We start from the raw sequence: 18,143 nt of genomic DNA on the forward strand, positions 1-18,143 counted from the left end.
CCTCAGCACAAACATCACCGAAATGCATCTTAATCTAATTAAGTTCTCCCCCCCACTGCTCTTACCAACAGGCTCTTCCAAAAGCTCATCCTTATCATCCCTAAGGGAAGAATGATGCAATTTACCTGTGCCAGATTGGAAGGGACCTTCAGGGTTATAGGGTAGCCTGCTCTGCAATACTCTTCCACTAAATGTTGCAACTGCAATGTCACTAAAACGTGAAGTGAGAAAATGTGGGTGGAAGATACTGTCACAGCTATACAGACCTCGTAAGATGCATGTAATCTCTTTATCTACAAAGCCTCCACTCCTTCAGAGTGCATAATTATGAAAAGAGTTAAAGCTGAGGTTCTTAATGTCTCTTCTAGGCCCTTCTTTATTCCACTAAAGGCACCAATCGCATCTGAATTATTTCCTGGGGTTGTTTGGACTTCCTATTATATGAGGAAGATTATGGTGAACCTTGGGATGGAGGCCAAGTCAGTTCACAGCACTACCATGCTTGATTGAAAGGGTAACTGAAGTTTTGTTGACAGCGTGCCAAGCTTCAAACCTCTTTGGACAATGCAGTTGCCAGCAGGCAAGATGTTTTCAGAAAGAAGAGGAAGAAAACTACCAACAGTGAAGCTGAAAAATGGTTTTATTAGGTCGGATACATACCCCACAGATTAGGATCGTGAAAAAAAAAAAGAAAACTCTGCATATTGCCAGAGGACTGTGAGAATGACGCTTCTTGAAAATCCCATGGGACAGCGACAAGAGAATCCTGATGCTTTCTCATAATGTAAAATGCCTGCAGTCATTGATTTTTTTCCCCACAAAAGCATGGGTTGTGAGCACCATGGCCAGTCCAGCTAGTAAAAATCCCTTCCACGTAACCTCTGCTTCAACTGAGCTTTTCTTCACAGGTATCTTTCCATCAAACACTACCAATGTTTCCAATAATAAAGAGCTATCCCTTACAAATTCCCTCGGGAAATGCAAGGGCAGCATTATCCCTTCCTGCCCGTCAAGGGTGGCGGCAGTGCTGCCATTCCAGCTTCCCAGCTGGAGGCTCAGGCTGTGCTGGGGCCAGTTTCAGCACCATTCTGGAAGCCCATATGTGCACCATGGGTTACGCAGGAGTGTACAGTTGCAACCTGACCCGATCAGAAAACCAGGCACAGAGACATGATGAGCAGATGCATACAACCACCTCAGCCTGCTCATTTAACATCTTTTTTTGCCATTTTTAATTTCTATGGTGGAGAAACAAAGGCACTTTCAGCCTACTTGAGAAATTTGAGGACTGCCAGCATGTGATTTGAAACACTTCTTACCTCTTTTGGTTTTCACACTGGGCTTAGCTCCTCAGACTTCTGCCTGACCTGCGGACACCATAACTTTTGCTGGTCTAAAATCATGGGTTTCCCCCTCAAAGTGTGCTCTGGTGAGCCAGCTGACTGACCCCTCTTCTGGGTAGGAGCCAATGACCAGCAGACAGCTCCCAGCACCACGCTGAACACCAGCCTCCTCAGAGCCAGCCACAACCAACAAGGAGTACTAAAACGAAATGACAAACAAATGCTTACGTGAGACCTGAAGGAAACTTGCAAGAGCAAGTAGCTGCAAAGTTTGAAGAGGTGAATCAGAATTTATCTTGACCAACAGGTTTATTTCCTTCCACCTCCCTGTTACCGTCCTCCTGGACAAGACCGGAGTTTTATTTCTCGTTGTCTGTGCAAAGCCACGTTTTGGCAGCTCCGAACAAAGGCTGATGAAGCTGCAGCACCTCTGAAATCAACTCTCCTCATTAGGTCTCAAGGGTCCTTACATTCATACTAGGAAATTTTTCAAAAAAACCAGTGTAACAATGAATGTTGGTATTTCCATCTGGAGTACTGATCCCCTTGTGTGATCTGAAATATCTGATGGCTGCAAACCATTACTCCTCTTTCTACCAGAAGGATTTTGTGTCATTTCCAACATCTCTCGCTCTCTGGAACTAATTTTATCTTTCTACCATGTAAGAAGTGGACTGATAAACTCCAGACTTCACGACTGGCTCCTCAGAAACACATTCTTGTGAAAGATGTTAAGACACTGAGGTGTCTCAAAGATGTGATCATGAGCAACACACTTCCTTAGCCCCTGAGCCAAGTCTCAGGGGAGAACATATTTTAAGAGAGACAAAAACATGTAAAAAAACTTGGATAGACCATGTCTCTACAATGAAAATATCAACTTTATGACTTCCCTCCAACCTGAAGGTTTTCAAAAGGGAGAGGAGATGGGTCAACCTCCTAGCAAATGACAGCTGGATCATCAGACACTGCTGAGTCGAGCTCAAGGGAAAGCCAACAGCTCAGGATGAGGGTAAAAACCAGGGACCACTGGAAGGAATCACTCACCACCGTGAGGGAGGCTGCAGCAGTTACCACCTCTCATGACTGCGGAGGAAATGAAATAAAACCTTGCAGGATTCCAATAAAGGTTTCTTTCTCTCTCAAAAAAACCCCAGCATGGGCCTTGGCTCAAAATAGAAACATCTTGCCATGTATCACTTCAAGTAGACCTTGCTCTCCACGAAGATTCAAGAGGTTGCAATAAAAACTACATTTGGCACAATCCAGGAACAGGATACCCAGACCGAGAGAAATGGAGAGAGGAAAGGGCTTTAAAAAAAGCCAGGTGAGATAGTCTAGCTTGAGTCTGCTAAGAGGAAGCCCTTAACATGTTGAATCTTCTCAGTACAGCCTTTTCTACTGATGAGCTGGGAGTTAAAGCCAGCCTGCTCCGTGTCTGCCATTTCTGTAGCGATGGGAGTGAGCACTCTGGCCCTTCAAATCCTCTTCAGAGAGATGGGGCTGGACTGCTGTAAGAAATTCACACACTATTGAAAAATCAGAACTGCTTGTTTTAAGACTGGTGTTGCTTTGCTTCTTAAAAAAACCTCACACAAATAGAAAAAATAGTGCAAAACCTAAAGTGTCCCCATGCAGGGCAACATAGAATCATAGAATGGTTTGGGTTGGAAGGGACCTTAAAGATCATCTAGTTCCAATCCTCCTGCCATGGGCAGGGATAAACATCAAGCAGAGGATCCTGTGTTGCTCCTCCCCAAGGCAGTTCTGTGTTCAAGGCTTGGGTCGAAGACCTGGGCTGCCTTCCATTGCCAGGGAGACAGGGAATGGCCCACCATGAGGACTGGCTGATGTGGCATAGACTTAAGCTAATCATACAAAACCAATCCCCTGTCATTACAGTTGGGGTTAAGGAAGCTTCATTATGCTCCGGAATTATTTTAGCAGATCCCTTCATTGCTGGTCCTACTGCTGAACTGACTTTCAGGCTTTGCATTGCAGTTGTTTCTCCTTGGGTGAGCAATGCCCGTGTACCACATCCCAATGTGAATGAGGCCACCAAGACCATGGCTCACCATAAATGTTCTGAAGGAGCTTTGGGAAAAGCAGCAGGTCTCTGTTTCTGGGTGTTAAGCTCCAGTGGAGCTCTCCCAAATGCACTGTAACAGAAACCGACACAGAGCAATGACTTTTTGGGCAGGTGAGGCACCTTTTACATGTAGAAAAACAAGGGACTGATGGACTTACCAAGTGCTGTATAGGAAGAACATGCCAAAGCAAGGAATTGAATATGTGTGCCCTAGGCTGATGTTTCTGTCACTGAACCATCTGTGTTACAACTATTTGGTGTCAGCAGGACTCACAGTCAAAAGTTAGTTTTCTGCCTTTAGAAGAGGAATGGCTTGGGCTACAGCAGTGAAAGCTATCTAGAGTGGCATGCCAGTGTACCCAACACCCAACCCACAGAGGTCACCTTGAAGCAGAGGAGAAAATTTATCACACGTGCAGCACTCTGTAGTCCTGACCCCAGCGTATTCTGACCATACCCCGACACCCTGATGGCAGGGAGCCAGGCCACGTGCCAGTTTTGCACATACCCGGGTTTCCTTTCACAGCAATCCCAGGAGCACGGAGAGGTGCAGAGATATGGTGCACCCCACCATGCCTCTGTGCTGGGTCACACATCCCTCATCACCCAGGGACAAGCTGCAGGGCACGCACTGCGAGCAGGGTGCAATGCGGAGCACCCTCTCCTGTGAGGGTGCACCCTGCCTGTGGAGGCTCAAAGGGAAGGCTAAACTGACGCAGGCGGCAAAGAAAGTTTTGCAGCAATGTGGCTATTTTAATCTGCACTAAGCCACATGCCAAATCCAAAAGCTATTAATGAAAGCAGATGGCTTACAGAAGACCTTGAAATGGGATTCTGCCCATGATGGTTACAAAGTCACTCCATACTAAAGCACACAATAGGATGTTTCAAAGTCTTTAAATAAGAATTAAAACAGGAGTACATTAAAAAAACAGTGCATGGTTTCCATATCATCACCAGCCTGTAAAAGAGGCACAACCTTCTCTCCCAGCTACATGACAGGCTAATACAGCACCCCTCCCACAGTAAATCATGACTGCTTTTCCAGACGGCAGTTACACACACGATGTATGCGGCCCCAGAAATGTGCCCCAATGTGTAAACTCTTCATAGGTCTCTGTGCAGCACCCAGCATATATATTCTACAAAAAACTGTTTAGTCAACCTTATACTTATTCTCTGCTGCACTGTATCTTATTAAAAACTAAGCTCTTTATGGGAGATATGGGAAGGAAGTATCAGGTGGATGAATATATATATGATTTGTAATACTAATTGATGAAATGAATGTACCTTAACTCCAGGAAGACAATATATACCCATGTCCCTAGCAAGGGGAAACAGGAGGCAATCCAGAAAGAAAGGTCTGACTTCGAGTTGTGTCTCTATTGGAAATGTCACGACAGACTTTGCAACAATGCTGCAAGCTGGATGTGAGAATTCCTGAAAGAAGATTTTTGCATTTTCTATTTCTAGTAATGTAAGTTTGATGAAGTTTCAGCATAACATCCTCAGGAGACCATAAGCAGGAAAAGGCAGCTTGAGAGGAAATAAAAAAACCAAAGGGATGGTAATTAGGGGACACAACAGAAATATAAATGAGGAAAGCCCTGGAAAGAGAGGGGAAGGAGAGGACCCGATCCCTTACATTACCCTGGATCTTGCAAGCACTCCAGCACAAGGGAGAAGGATGCTCCCCAGGGACAGACACACAGGGCAAGGTGTTTCCTGCAGAAAGGGAGATGAGAGCTCAGTGAGCAGGTGAGAGCAAACCAGCCCTGAAGAAAAGGTAAGGGATGAAATCACCACTCTCTAAGGAGCTAAAATACTAGAGATGTGGGGGACAAGGATGGTTACATACACCTAGAGTTGCATTTTCCTGTCTTCTGCTTTCCTTCTATAATGGATCCTAACAATTAAAATGAATGCTTAGCAATAACCCTTGGGAAAATACACAGGATGAAAACTTTCATCCTTAAGCCTCACATGGTATCAAAGCAATCTCTAAGCATGTTACTTAGAGTGTGTAAGGTGCTCTCTTCCCTCATCCAGCACAAAGTAATGATCTTCTCTGGAGTTAAGAATTTCTTAACCCGTGAGCACCAACACAATCATGTCCTTACAGGCAAGCAGCACTGGGGGGGCCCACAACTCAAGGCACACTCAAGGGTGAATTCTTCATAGATCTCTATACAAAACCCTGTCCCTGACTCAACATCCATAGAGCCAACCTTCCCAGACCTGTCAAATACAACTCTCTCTGCCCTCCTGAACCCGTTTTCTCAGAGAAGACAAGGTAAGATGATCCCTTTAGTATATATATCCTCAGAGTGACAAAACTCAGGGTCTCCCCTGCCAAGCAGTACAGCCAGATTCAGAGTCAAGCTCTTCCCTCCAACAGTCCCAGCAGCTGTTTCTTCTTGAACAAACTGGGGACAGAAGATAAAAAGTTCCTACTGATTTGCCCCATCTGCAAAAGAAATGAAAAAAAAAATTATCCAAACCCTCATGGTATGGAGCAGAGCCACACAAACCCAGATTTACCCCTGCTAAAGCTGAAGAGGAGTCAGTCTCTGCTGCTTGGAGGAAATGAAATAGAACCTTGCAGGAGGGAAGGAGTGATGTCCGGGAGGGCGAAGGGAGAGGCTGTGCCATTACTTCTGCTGCCCGGCCTCCTCCAGCCCAGCGCAGCCTGCCAAGGCAACAGGGCTGCACGGGAGAAGAGAGCTCACAGAAACTCACTGTACCCCAAGGGGAATGGTGTGCCAGGGCAGGAAGCAAGCACCTTTGTTTTATTTTCTCGCTCATGTAGAGAGATATTAATTCATCTATTTCTTAGGAAAAGGAAAGGAAATTGCAGCAGTGCAACATGTCAAGAGAGACTAGAAGAGCCAGGCTCACCAAGGATGGGTATTAATTACTGCTTTCTATTTTTATCCCGTGTATAACTCTGGTCTCGTCTGTGACTTCAGGAGCTAAAATCCCAGGAGTCAAAACTGTAAATCTACTGAAATAGGTGAAATATCCTCCACAGGCTGCAAAGTCCGGATACAAAGAAATTCTAACAAGTGCCCATCAAAAATTCTGTAAATTTTAATAAGAAAGAGCAATCTAGCAGTACACAGAAATGTTATCTCAAGAGAATTAATCCCCGGAAGGAAAAATCACTAGCCAGTTCCTGCAAGAAACCCTGAACAGGTTGCTTTTAATTATGTAAAGAAAAAGTTGTTAGGCTGTTTTACATTCCTGAAGGGCCAAGATTTTGGAAAACTAAAAAATATATTGTGAGGCCCTCCACTGTTGTCTGTACAAGACACTATGAAATCTCTTACTTTGGCAACAACATGTACATACGGTAGACGCCAATATTAAAAAAAAAAACCATGACCACAAGCAACCAAAAGTCCATCCTGCAGCTACAAAAGTATGTTCAGTGTCTGCCAACGAGCTAATGAAAAAAACGCACTCTTATAGACTGTATCTGCTAGACATTAAACTACCTGCTGGACATTTTGTACAGCTTATAAAGCCATAAAATATCACAGGGCATTTACAGATTTTCCAGCTGACAACAATATGAAATAACTGAACAGACCCAGAACGGACTGAGTCCTCTGGTCAGGCACAGAGGGTAACGCTGACGATATACTGCCATATACACAACTAGAAATTGTGCCAGCAACGCACAAGACGAGAGCAAAGCTCATAGTGATGGAAAACGTGGCAAGACAACAAAGCCATCCCTCAGCCTCACTGTAATGCTGGAACAACAGTGGGACTGCCCAGATTTACAGTGCAGGGGCTTGGATAATGCCCAAGTGGAATCAGTTCCTCCTGCCCTGTCTGGGGCGCAGGCAATTCACCATCAAGCGAGTCGCTACTTCCTGCCATGTTGGGGGATGCGTGGCATTGTGCAGCCACCCAAAAACCTCCATTTTGGGACTGCAGGAATGACAACATGGACTTCACCTCTGGACACATGTGACAAGCCAGGAGGATCAGCTGTCTGTCACCGTTTATTTCCCTTGTGGTAAGAGTCAAGGGCTCCAGGAGAGCAGCGAGGTGGTGGCCTCACTGGTTAGAGCTGATATCTGTTGCCAATCTGTCACCAATATCTTCTGGATGATGTCATGTCAACTGTGCATAACATGAGGTACAGCAGATATTCTGCTACAGAAAAAAAAAAAGCATTTTACTGAGTAATCTGCACACAAGGACAGAAATACTAATAGCACCAAAACCTGAAAGACGTAAACTTCCACCACCTAGGGAACAACATGGGAACCATGCATTACACTGTTACTGAACTAGTAAGAACTACTAACACAGATGTAAATTAAGAACAATCCTAACATTTGGTGGCTGATAGCACATCACTACATTAGCAGAGTTTTCAATCTTCCATCCGCAGTTGATACTCTAATGGACACCCCCACCTGAAAACATTTTTTAATGATGCTGCACTACCTCAAGAGTTATTTTCTTTAAGAGTCTGACTAACAACTCAGGATGTGAGCTGATGACAAGGATGTGTCCACGGTCTTTTTGCAGGCAGGCGCAAGCTCGCCAGACACCAGAAACTCTGAGCTGGAACTGTGCAATTGCAGTCAGTACACCGCTGCCCAGCCCAAACGCAGCATTATGCAGCTACAAGGCTCCCGGTTCAGGGCTGCCTCGCCCTGGGCTTGCTACCAGCAAAAAGCAGGGAGTATCGCTTTCCACCTGCCAGGTACCTTTCACCAGTCTTGCAGGTCTGGAGAGCTAGCGTATGCACACACAGAAGGGCATTTCTTATCAGACTGTGGAGACATCCAGCCACCAGAAGTGTTCAAACAACTGCCTGACAACACGAACGTGCCCCAGGTACATGTGATAGTGAAAAGTTTCACCAAGGACTTCTACAGAAGCAAAATGGAACTAAAATTATGAGGTTTAACACATAATGAGACTAAAAACTACAGTGCCAACAATGTCCAGGAGCTGGGCAGGTAAGAGGGCAGGGACACTGTAAAGGCATCACGGACATTTGCTGCTGCAGTCTCTCCTTGTGGGGGCTGCAGGAAGTGTCACACGCTGCCAGTACAAAAACGCAATCCAGGAAAACATATGAGCCCCAGAGATAACAATTAGCAGATACTAGTGGCTAAAAAACACAGTAAGGAAGCAGGATAACTGTGTTACAGAAATCTTCATGCAACACAGCTTCAATATCGTTACTGCTTTACCGCTAGGAGTCCACCCCAGCCCATCCAGGCTTTGCGAGGCAGTAACGCTCATCCTGGGAAAGAATTTGAGAGTGCCTCATCCCTTTTTCCCCCCCTTTCTGGGGAAAAAAAAAAAAAAATCACAGCCTATTTCAACTGTAGATCTCTCCCTGAAATGCATCGTAACAATTTTATCAATGACTGAAATGAAGAAATGTTATGATGATGCCTTGAAGCTATTAGGAAGACCCGTTGTAGCACGGGAAGGGATGGGAAATTAGCTGCAGATCGTGAAGTTCCACAGCAAATGCACATTTCATAAAATGTTCAACCACAGGCAAAGGAGACAAAACCCCACCCCATGACAGAGAACAATATTCTGCTCCTTCCTACCCAGCAACAGTTTTATCAGCAGCACCTCTATATCATGTTTTGAAGTAATGTAACTCCTAATGTCATCTTGTTGATTTTTATAAAATGTATTACTAACCAAAAACTCTGTAAGATGTTTGAGATGTGCATTTTGCTATAGAAGTATGAGACAACTGGGGAATTCATGATATACAATTTTAATAAAACACACGTCACCTCAAGCACCACATTTTCACTGACATCAGCACAGATCAAGGACTGTTAGTTACGGCCAATACAACACGAGGAGTCGGGACTAGGGCTTCCTGGCTGCCACACACGTGTAACTGAATACACAGCAGTGCATGAGAGCCAGCAGACGCTCTCTGAACACAGAAGGGAAAGGTAGAAAGGAAGATCAAACTCTACAGAAATGATTGCTTTTACATTTGCAGAATTTTTCTTCTCTTCGGTAGCCTGCCAGAGAGAAGGTGAAATGTCACAATGATGGGGTTAAAGTACAGCAATACCAGCCTGAAATCAAGCAAAGCTCCTTAATCATCCGAATAGTCAGGCACCGGAGTAGTTTGCCGAGGAAAGTCTGAATCACCATCATTGGAAATCTTTAAGACCAGCCGAGACAAACCTCTAGGAAACACTACGTGTAGCTAATCCTTCAAGGTCACTTCTAGAAACACTGAAACAACCAAGACCTTCTTCATAAGCTTCTATCTGATCACACAACCACTGCAGTATTTTGATGGACTGCGGCATCTTTTTTTTAAATTTGCCGGAACAAGACAAAAAAAAAAAAGCAAACAAACTCAGCGTATAGAGAGCGGCAGCCTCCGGGCTGCGGGAACATTTGCTTGACTTATTTTTAGAAAGTGGAATTGGTGCAACTTCCTCCTTGGTCCACATCAGACTTCATCAGCTCTTCTGCCTGCTCACTGCACCTTCACTTAAATAATGCTCCATGTGCGTACAGTGGAAATTTCTCCTACCTTACACATGCACTTGGGCAGGAAAGGCCATGCTCCGGCAACAGAAGGGAGCACGGAGGAGAGGGCTTCTTTGCATCAGCGACAGCAGGGAGGGCAGTGCCTGCTAGGAGATGCCCGAACACACTGCAGAGTCCACCCAGCGTGTTCAGCCCGAGCCTGGGGAGCCAACCTCACCCTAATGCAGTCACCTCTGCAGACTGGCTGGATTCAGGGACACAAAACAGCACAGTGTGGACGGCGTTTCGTGTTGCCGGGAGCCAGAGACAAGCCCAGGTTCTTGCCTCGGAGAAGTGCTGCTCGTCCCCGTCCCCCCACAACGTGCGTGCAGCCCAGCCAGGCTTCCTAAAGGGCTCTGCTCGCTAGCTGCCGGCCTGCCTGCGGGCTGCAGGCAGTATGGGGCACGGGGAGGGCAGGCAGCCTCTGGCAGGCGGCCCAGGGAGGCTCTCCCACTGCCAAGAGCCAGGAGGTAGCGGAGGGGGAACACAAGCCACCCCCCGCGCTTGCCGGAGACGCAGCTGGACGCGCGTCCCACTGCTTCAAAGGCGGGCGGAGAGGGCCCAGCACGGTGGGAGGAGGCAGGGGCTTACTCGAAACAGGGAAGGGAAAGAGAGGCCCCGGAGCAGGGGATAAGGTGCGGCCGTCGCACAAGGGGAGGTCAGGGCGGACAAAAGCCGGTGCCGGGCTCTGGCTCACGGGAGGTATTGCAGCACTGCCTCTTCCAGGCGGGCGGCGGGCAAGGCGATCGCAAACAGCATCCGAAGAGACCGCGGCTCGCTCAGTGCAAACCGGCTGCGGGCCAAAGCAACGCTGGGCTTTTCACATTGCACAGCACTTTGCCAATGCTAAACTGAAAGCAACAGCACAAGCATCCTCCAGCTCCCCCCAGACACAAATTCCTTGCTGGAAAGACCTTTCCCTGGAGCCAAACAGCAGCAGTACCCTGGGGGAGCTCAGAAGGGTGCGCCTACCCCCCCGCACACCCAAGCAAACCGCAGCAGATGTAGCTCCAGCAATGTGTGAACCAAACCCACTCCCTCACCACAGTATCCAGGAGAAGGGACCCGACGCAGCGTCCAGTGCAACGCTGGAAGGGCCAGGAGAGAGGAGGAATCACATGTTTCTCAATGGGTAAAGACGGAGCTTCACAAATTTCCACTGGCATCTACTCCTGTGGTTTCCGTTGTTAAAAACAAAACCGAGCCACAGGGAGGTTTCTGGACTGTTCACACTGTGTCAGTCTGGAAAACATAAGAGCTATCTGAGGTTGGGTAACTCGGAGCACATCGGCTGGGAAGGAGGTATCTCCAAAAGGCTTCTGACTGGTGCTAATACAATTCGACTTACAACACATACAAAAAAACTTCTCAGCAAGAAATTGAGAGGGGCGTATGTATTTCAGAGGCACAAGCTTGTCCCAGGGAAAAAAAAGCAGTCCTGCGCTGAACTCTCACATCAGCTCCCTCGTGTTGGTAATGGCCGTATCGACTCATCTCTGCTCTCGCTTCCTTATCTCCAATGACCAGTTACCAACCAGACAGTGGAGCTGCAAGGGTGACTTACCGCTCCTGATAAAGTCAGACCTCAGGAAGACAAGTGCTGGTAGACTCCTCTACAGCAGCTTCAGACATCACCCCGTCCATCTGGCCTGTTGGACGAGGCTGCCATGCGAACAGCGGAGGCAGCAGAACGGACGTTCATCTTTTCCTTCGGTTCACAGCCAAATTCTTGAACTTTTGCTCAGGATGAGTCTGCATAAAACTGCGAGACTATGCACAGCGAGAGCGGAGGCACAGACACAAACTCTGCTTAAATCTCTGGTACAATGGCAGAAACATTTGGTAGGTGTCTGAGTGAACCCTGCAGACTGCAATACCGTATATCACAGTGTCTAAATCTGCTAGAGGTTGTCTGCCAGAAACCTCCGTAAAAGAGCTGAGTATTATCCTGGTTTTTTAAGGAAATTTAATGCAGATGGAGATCTCTGGGAATTAAAGTTTTCAGCACCAGCCAAGCTGCAGCAATGCCCCTGTACCAAACTCTCCTCCTGCTTGGTGAGAGCTCACAATTGAAGCTACCTCTGAAATTTCCTATTAAAGGAGACTGCTATGCAGGACAGTCAGCAAAGAGCACAGCTTTGCAAACAAGAGGTGGTAGTGATCTCCAGTGCTCAGGTGCCCTCACCAGATACTGGTTTGATGCCACCAGCTCGGGCCACTAGACATGGACAAGTCTTGTTTGCTCCAAGCCCAGTGAGACCTGGTGATACAGATGGAAGATTTCACGTGCTTCCTGCTTTCAGACTTGCATTATCACTTTAAACATTGAGCAAGCATTTTATAAAAGTCACCCCTATTAAATATTTAAGCTTGGTAAGAAAGAAGTTCTTTACAAATGTATTTAAAAAAAAAAAAAAAAAAAGCATTTTCCTTTAGGACTAGACCCTGTCATCCTGCAAATAAAGTGGGATGAAGCGTTGTTCATGTCATGCGGCTTGGAGTGCATGTGCTACACCAGGGCATACTGCTGGGGTGAAAGAGGGGGTCGGAGTTATAGTTCCGTTACACTGAGAGTTTAATTGTGGGGATGATGTTTACCTGGTAATGTTTCTGAATTATGTAAAATATAAATATATGCAGGAGATTAACCAACTTGCAAAAGAAGCTGGGAGTCGGAGCTACTGCTCTGTCCTCAATGCATCTTGCTTCATTTCTCATGGACCCCTCCTGGCCATCTTGTTAGGAAACTTTTCAAACATAAATGGACGAGTAAACGACTCAAAATCTGCTTGTCTCATCACAAACTGAATTTCAGTTGCAGCCAAGAAAAAGAAAAGGAAAAAAGATAGGGGCCTAGATGCAAACATTACAACTTTAAGAGACCCAAACATGCCAAGCTTTCACTTACACCAGCTCTGAGCCCACACCGCTAGCACGCTACTCCAGGTTTTGCAAACAGGAGTTCACCAAGCATGCCAAAGCCTTTGCCACAAACGCACAGTTCAACATGCAAACATGCAAACGTCTGATCTGCATTCTTTTTCACATAACAGTACTTAGACATACCCCAAATGGGGTCATTTGGGCCCACTTATTACTACTGCTCCACAGAAGCTCAACTAACACAGTCCTACCAAGCCCACCCTGACCACAGCACTTCAAGAAAAGTGTGGATCGACAGCAGAGTCCAGAGAGGGGCAGAGATCAGCTGTGCAGACAAGCCCATGCAAAAAGAGCAGAGAAACAGAGCTTGTTCAGCTTAGGAAGAGAAAACAGTCTTCAATTACTTCAAATTTAGCTGCTAAGATGTAGGGAGTAGAGTGTTCTCCACGTGCCCTGGAGAACAGAGAAGAAGGAACAGGCTTAAAGTGCAAGACAAAGATTTAGATTAAACACCACGAAAATCTCCCTAATGCTGAGGAGGCTCGAGTATCGGCATATATCATCTGTACAGGATGTGAAATTGCCAGCAGGAAGAGCCTTAAAAGAAGAAACATTACTCAGGAAGGGTTCAGATGTGTACCTAACCTTACCCCGGACTGGGAAACAACATCTCTGGAGATCCTCTTTAGACACACTGTGTCTGAGGCTATGAAACAAAGTTCCAGAGATTCCTTTAAATTAGATATATGGCAAAGACACAACTCCCAAACCACTCACATCCTAGTCTGACACACAGCGACTCGATGAGTAACACCATCATTTTATACCCTAACAGCATCCTTCATTTAAAGACACCAAACTGTGCTGCAAAATTCATCGAGTTTCCAGAGAAGTGACTCAAACATTATTGAAATTTTAGACACAGGAAAACAAGGGGGCACAAACTTACAACTTGCAGGGGATGCCACTTGCACTCCTATTCTAAACTCTGCATTTGCTTTCTTTTAATTAGCTAATCACTTGATTTATTTAATACCAAATGTTTGACCAAAAAGCAGATTATCAAGATGCAGATTTATCATTTCCTAAGATGTAAATACCAAAAAAGGAGGACCAAGGGTCAGTGTATGTCTCTCAAATAAAATGCACTTTAATCTTCAATAAAATAAATACTTTAAATAGCACAGAAATACCTGTATTTCCCTCTTGCCCGTTGTAAAGGACTCCCCTATTTCTGTCTGCATTTTCATACCATCTACTGGGCAGATCCTGAACTACCCAACCGCACAGTGCAGGCCCTGCAAGGCTGCAGCCCACAGCAGTTTGTCCCGAGCTGAGTCCCCCACCAGCCGAGTTTTATTCCCCACATTAATGCCAAGCCACAAGCCGGTGCTTGCTACAAAGTGCAGGGGAGGTATGAAACCACCATCCCCTACTCCAAATATTTCTAGCAAGAGCATGGGGACACCACAGCCCGGCCAGCAGGAGTGCGAGGGTGAGAGGAGGAGGAGAGGCGGTCGTCCCTCCGCCAGCATCCTCGGTACAACTCGCCGCATGCCATCGCCCAGGCAATTGAACCGAGGTGAGAGAATATTTTTCCCCAATATTACTGGCTGCCGAAGAGGAGCTACCACATGGCTGTTCTCAGCCACTCACTGCACGGTGTTTACTATAAACAGCAACAGTAAACAGAAACAGGGCCAAAAATCAAAGCTGTGTACCCCTGAGCTGGGTCTCCACATCCTGACTTTACCCACGGAAATAATTAGTTTAGTATTCAGCTGCTGAACCTAAAACATCTGAGGCCAGAGGGAGCCAAGCTACTCAGTGCATCTGAAACTTAGGCTGCCTGTTTAGATTCACTATCTCTACCTTCAGTCGCCAAGACTCCAAACTGCTGCCACAGTTTTACACAGGAGCGTCAAAGAGCCTGCGGATTAAACCTGAACGACGTGCAGCAAGAGCCAGCCTGACACTGTATTTATTTTTAAACATCTTACTGTGCACGAAAAGCTCAAATCTTGTCTCACTCCCAGCTCTACTCAAGCACTCGACTCAGGGAGGCTGCGAAGGAGGCGCAGACGTTTCCCCGGGGACAGTGGTTATGGGATTTCTCTGTCCGGTCCCCAGGATACCCCTGACACCTCCAGTGCATGGATCTGGTGGCGGGTCCTGCTCAGAGCATCGCTGTCCATCTCGGCAACACGCCGTGGTTACAGGAGGGCTTCACTGATGTCCTAAAGGGCTCGTGGGGAGGGAAGGGCACAAACCTTCCCCAGGCACAACCCGCAGGCAGGGGCCACCTCCTGCAAATGCTCCGGCAGCTGGGTCTTGCTTCCCTTTTCATGCAAGGAGTGTCCGGCAGATAATAAACAGCGCCGAGGAGGAGGGCAGGCTCAGGCGGTCCGCAAAAACCGCTCTGAGGCCTCCGGTGAACACGATAACCGTGGCCCGGCGCTGCTGGAAGAGCGGCTGCGCCCCGTCCGCCCGCGCTGGCAGGGCCGTCCCGGTCGAGCCCTGCCCGGGGACACCTGGAAGAACAACAAAGCCCCCCGAAGGTGCTTTGCCGGCAGCTACAACCCGGCCGGGAAGAGGCAGGCGGCCCACGGGCAGGCGTGGGAGGCCGGCGCAGACCCCCCCCCCCCCGGGCCCCTGCCCCGCTGCCGGCGGGAGTCGCGGCGCCGCGGAGAGGCCCCGGGGGGGGGCCGGGCCGGGCCCCGACGGGCACCAACAGGTGTCGGCGGTGACACGCCGCCTCCGGCCCGCTGCCACCGCGGCCCGGCCCGGCCCCGCGGGCGAGGCGGCGGCCGGGCCGCGCTGACAGGCGGGATCCGCGCCGGGCCGGGCCTGCCGCGCTGCCGCCGCGGGGCCTACGCGCCCGACCTCCGCCCGGCCTCCGGCAGCGCCTCGCCGTGCCGGGCCAGGCCGCAGCGCACCGTGCCGCCCCCGCCGCCCCCCTCACCTGCGCGGCCGCCGAGCGCTGGGGCTGCTCAGTCCCTCGCCGCCGCCATGTTTCCGATGCGCAGTGAAGGCGGGGAGCGGGGGAGGGAGCGCGGACAGACCCGGCCCGGCCCGGCCCGGCCCCGCGCCGCCCCCTGCCGCCCGGGACGGCGCCGCCACGCGACGCTCGGGGGCAGTTCGCGAGGGCCGGGCCGGGCCGAGCTGCCGCGGCTCGGCTCGGCTCGGCCCCGCTCGGCGCGGCTCGGCTCGGCTCGGCTCGGCGCGGCTCGGCTCGGTTCGGCTCGGCCCCACTCGGCGCGGCGCGGCTCGGCCCGGCTCGGCGCGGCTCGGCTCGGCCCCACTCGGCGCGGCGCGGCTCGGCCCGGCTCGGCGCGGCTCGGCTCGGCCCCACTCGGCGCGGCGCGGCTCGGCCCGGCTCGGCCCCGCTCGGCGCGGCTCGGCTCGGCCCGGCGCGGCGCGGCTCGGCTCGGCCCCGCTCGGCGCGGCTCGGCCCTCACGAACCCCCCCCGAGCGTCGCTGAGCGCTGCGAGTGGCCCCACGCCGTGTCCACTCGGGACCCGTCCTCACGCAGGGATAGACCCCCGTCCTCACCCCACACTCTGGGCATGGGGCAGACCCTCACCGTGAGCCCCAGCCTGGGGATGGACCCCCCCCATGCCCACCCAGGACACACTGGGTATGGGCAGACACACACCATGATCCGCAGCCTGAGGATGGACTCCCCGTGCCCACCCGGGACACACTGACCACGGGTAGATGCCCACTGTGATTCCCACACCTGGGGATGGATCCCTCAGTGCCCACCTGGGACGCTCTGGGTACCGGAGAGTGATGTCCATCCATGTCTGGGTCCACGCTGGGGATAGCCCCGTGCCTGCCCCAGGCCCCACTGGAGATGCCCAGGACCGGGATGGACCCCATGCAGCACAGCCAGGCCCTGGGGACAGACAACCCCCAGATATTCCCTTTCCTCCCGCCCCGAGCAGGACCGCGCCCTGCACGCAGCCCTGCAGCGCCCTTCCAGCTAGAGATACCACAGACGTACCCCAGTGCCCCCAAATCCCCCCCCAGACAGAGTAAGACCCCTTTGACTCCCAGCTAAAAGGATACCTCATGCCACCGTTGTATCTTCACGGCACCATCCCCAGCTTGCATCCAGAGAGACCCCTGTGCAAGCCAACCCCACAGAGCACCCACGAACCTTGGTGACCTCTCCTGACCAGACGGACCTCCCTGTGCACGTCTGTCCTGTAGTGCCACCAGAGCCTACACACAGTACCCCAAAAAGATCCCCTAGCATCCCTTAGCTAGGGAACCTCCTACGTGATACATGGCTACTGCAAGGGCCCCCACGGCTCCCCATGAGTGCTGTCCTCCCCCACATCCCTTTGAGTCTCTTGCACCTACACACCCACAGCCGTCTCCACCAACACATCTACCCGTACCAGAGCCCACCATCTGTTCACCCCGAGCCCTCCACCCTCCGTCCAGTGTAGCCACTTCCCATCCCTTCCAGGAGGCACAAACCCTGCACCTGTCTGGTGCAGTCGGAAGCCAGCAGGACAGGGTGTTCCCGCAGCCAGGTTCCCAGCTGCGGATGCCATTTCCCATTTGCTCTACTCAAACATTCTGTCTGCTGGGTTTGCCATGCTGAAGACCCTACTTCCACTGCAAGGTATCGCAACTAAAGAAGAAAGCCATTCATCTTAAATAGCAGCCAGGTCATGCTGCGGCTGGATACAGAGCATGAGATCACGTCCTCTCTCTGCTTGCTGGATTGCCTGGGGAAAAAAAAAAAAAAAGATCATGTATTGGGTTCTGGAGATCCAGTTCCCATCTTCAAAGCTGCTCATGTGAATGGTCAGGGGATCTAAAGGATCTAAAGGATCCCTGCTGGGTAACAGTGACTTCTCATAGGGGTAACAGTGACTTCTCATGACCCAAATATTTCACCGAGACAATGGAGACATCACTTTGGAGTGACTCACAGACATATGTGACAAGCCTTCGCAGGGAGAAAGCACCTGAACACTTTCCAAAGTGCGTGTAGTGACATGGCCAACATCTGAGCCTCTCCCTGAATGCTTTCTTGTTCTGGGGGATTACGTGGAAACTTGCGCGTTTAGGTCCATACTGAAGCAAAAGATCAGAAGGAAGCATCCCTGGTGCAGACAGGCCTTGGTTGAGTTGGGAAAGGTTGTGCCTGAGAAAGCTCTGCCAAGTGCAGGGCTTCCTACTCGTGGCTTTGTTATACACGATGGAGGGAAGGTAAAGCCACAATTCATCCATTTACTGCCCACTGCCAAATCTGC

General features: G+C 49.8%; 1 protein-coding gene across 13 annotated transcripts in view; it reads right to left on the reverse strand.

Annotated features, from left to right (window-relative positions):
• SCMH1 (Scm polycomb group protein homolog 1) overlaps nucleotides 1-15,986 on the reverse strand; it is a 74,358-nt gene extending 58,372 nt beyond the window's left edge. For 4 of the 13 annotated variants that reach the window (XM_072885417.1, XM_072885412.1, XM_072885404.1 and 1 more), the window contains exon 1: nucleotides 15,833-15,973. The gene's annotated coding sequence lies outside the window, so the exon portion shown is untranslated. Of the gene's footprint in view, nucleotides 1-5,085; nucleotides 5,133-14,870; nucleotides 15,402-15,832 lie in introns of those variants that run through there. The other 9 variants (XM_072885414.1, XM_072885418.1, XM_072885415.1 and 6 more) reach the window with 6 other exon arrangements.
• Nucleotides 15,987-18,143: the final 2,157 nt, after the last annotated feature.

This window comes from Ciconia boyciana, chromosome 21 (genome assembly GCF_034638445.1).
Source record: "Ciconia boyciana chromosome 21, ASM3463844v1, whole genome shotgun sequence".
NCBI classification, from domain to species: Eukaryota; Metazoa; Chordata; class Aves; order Ciconiiformes; family Ciconiidae; genus Ciconia; species Ciconia boyciana.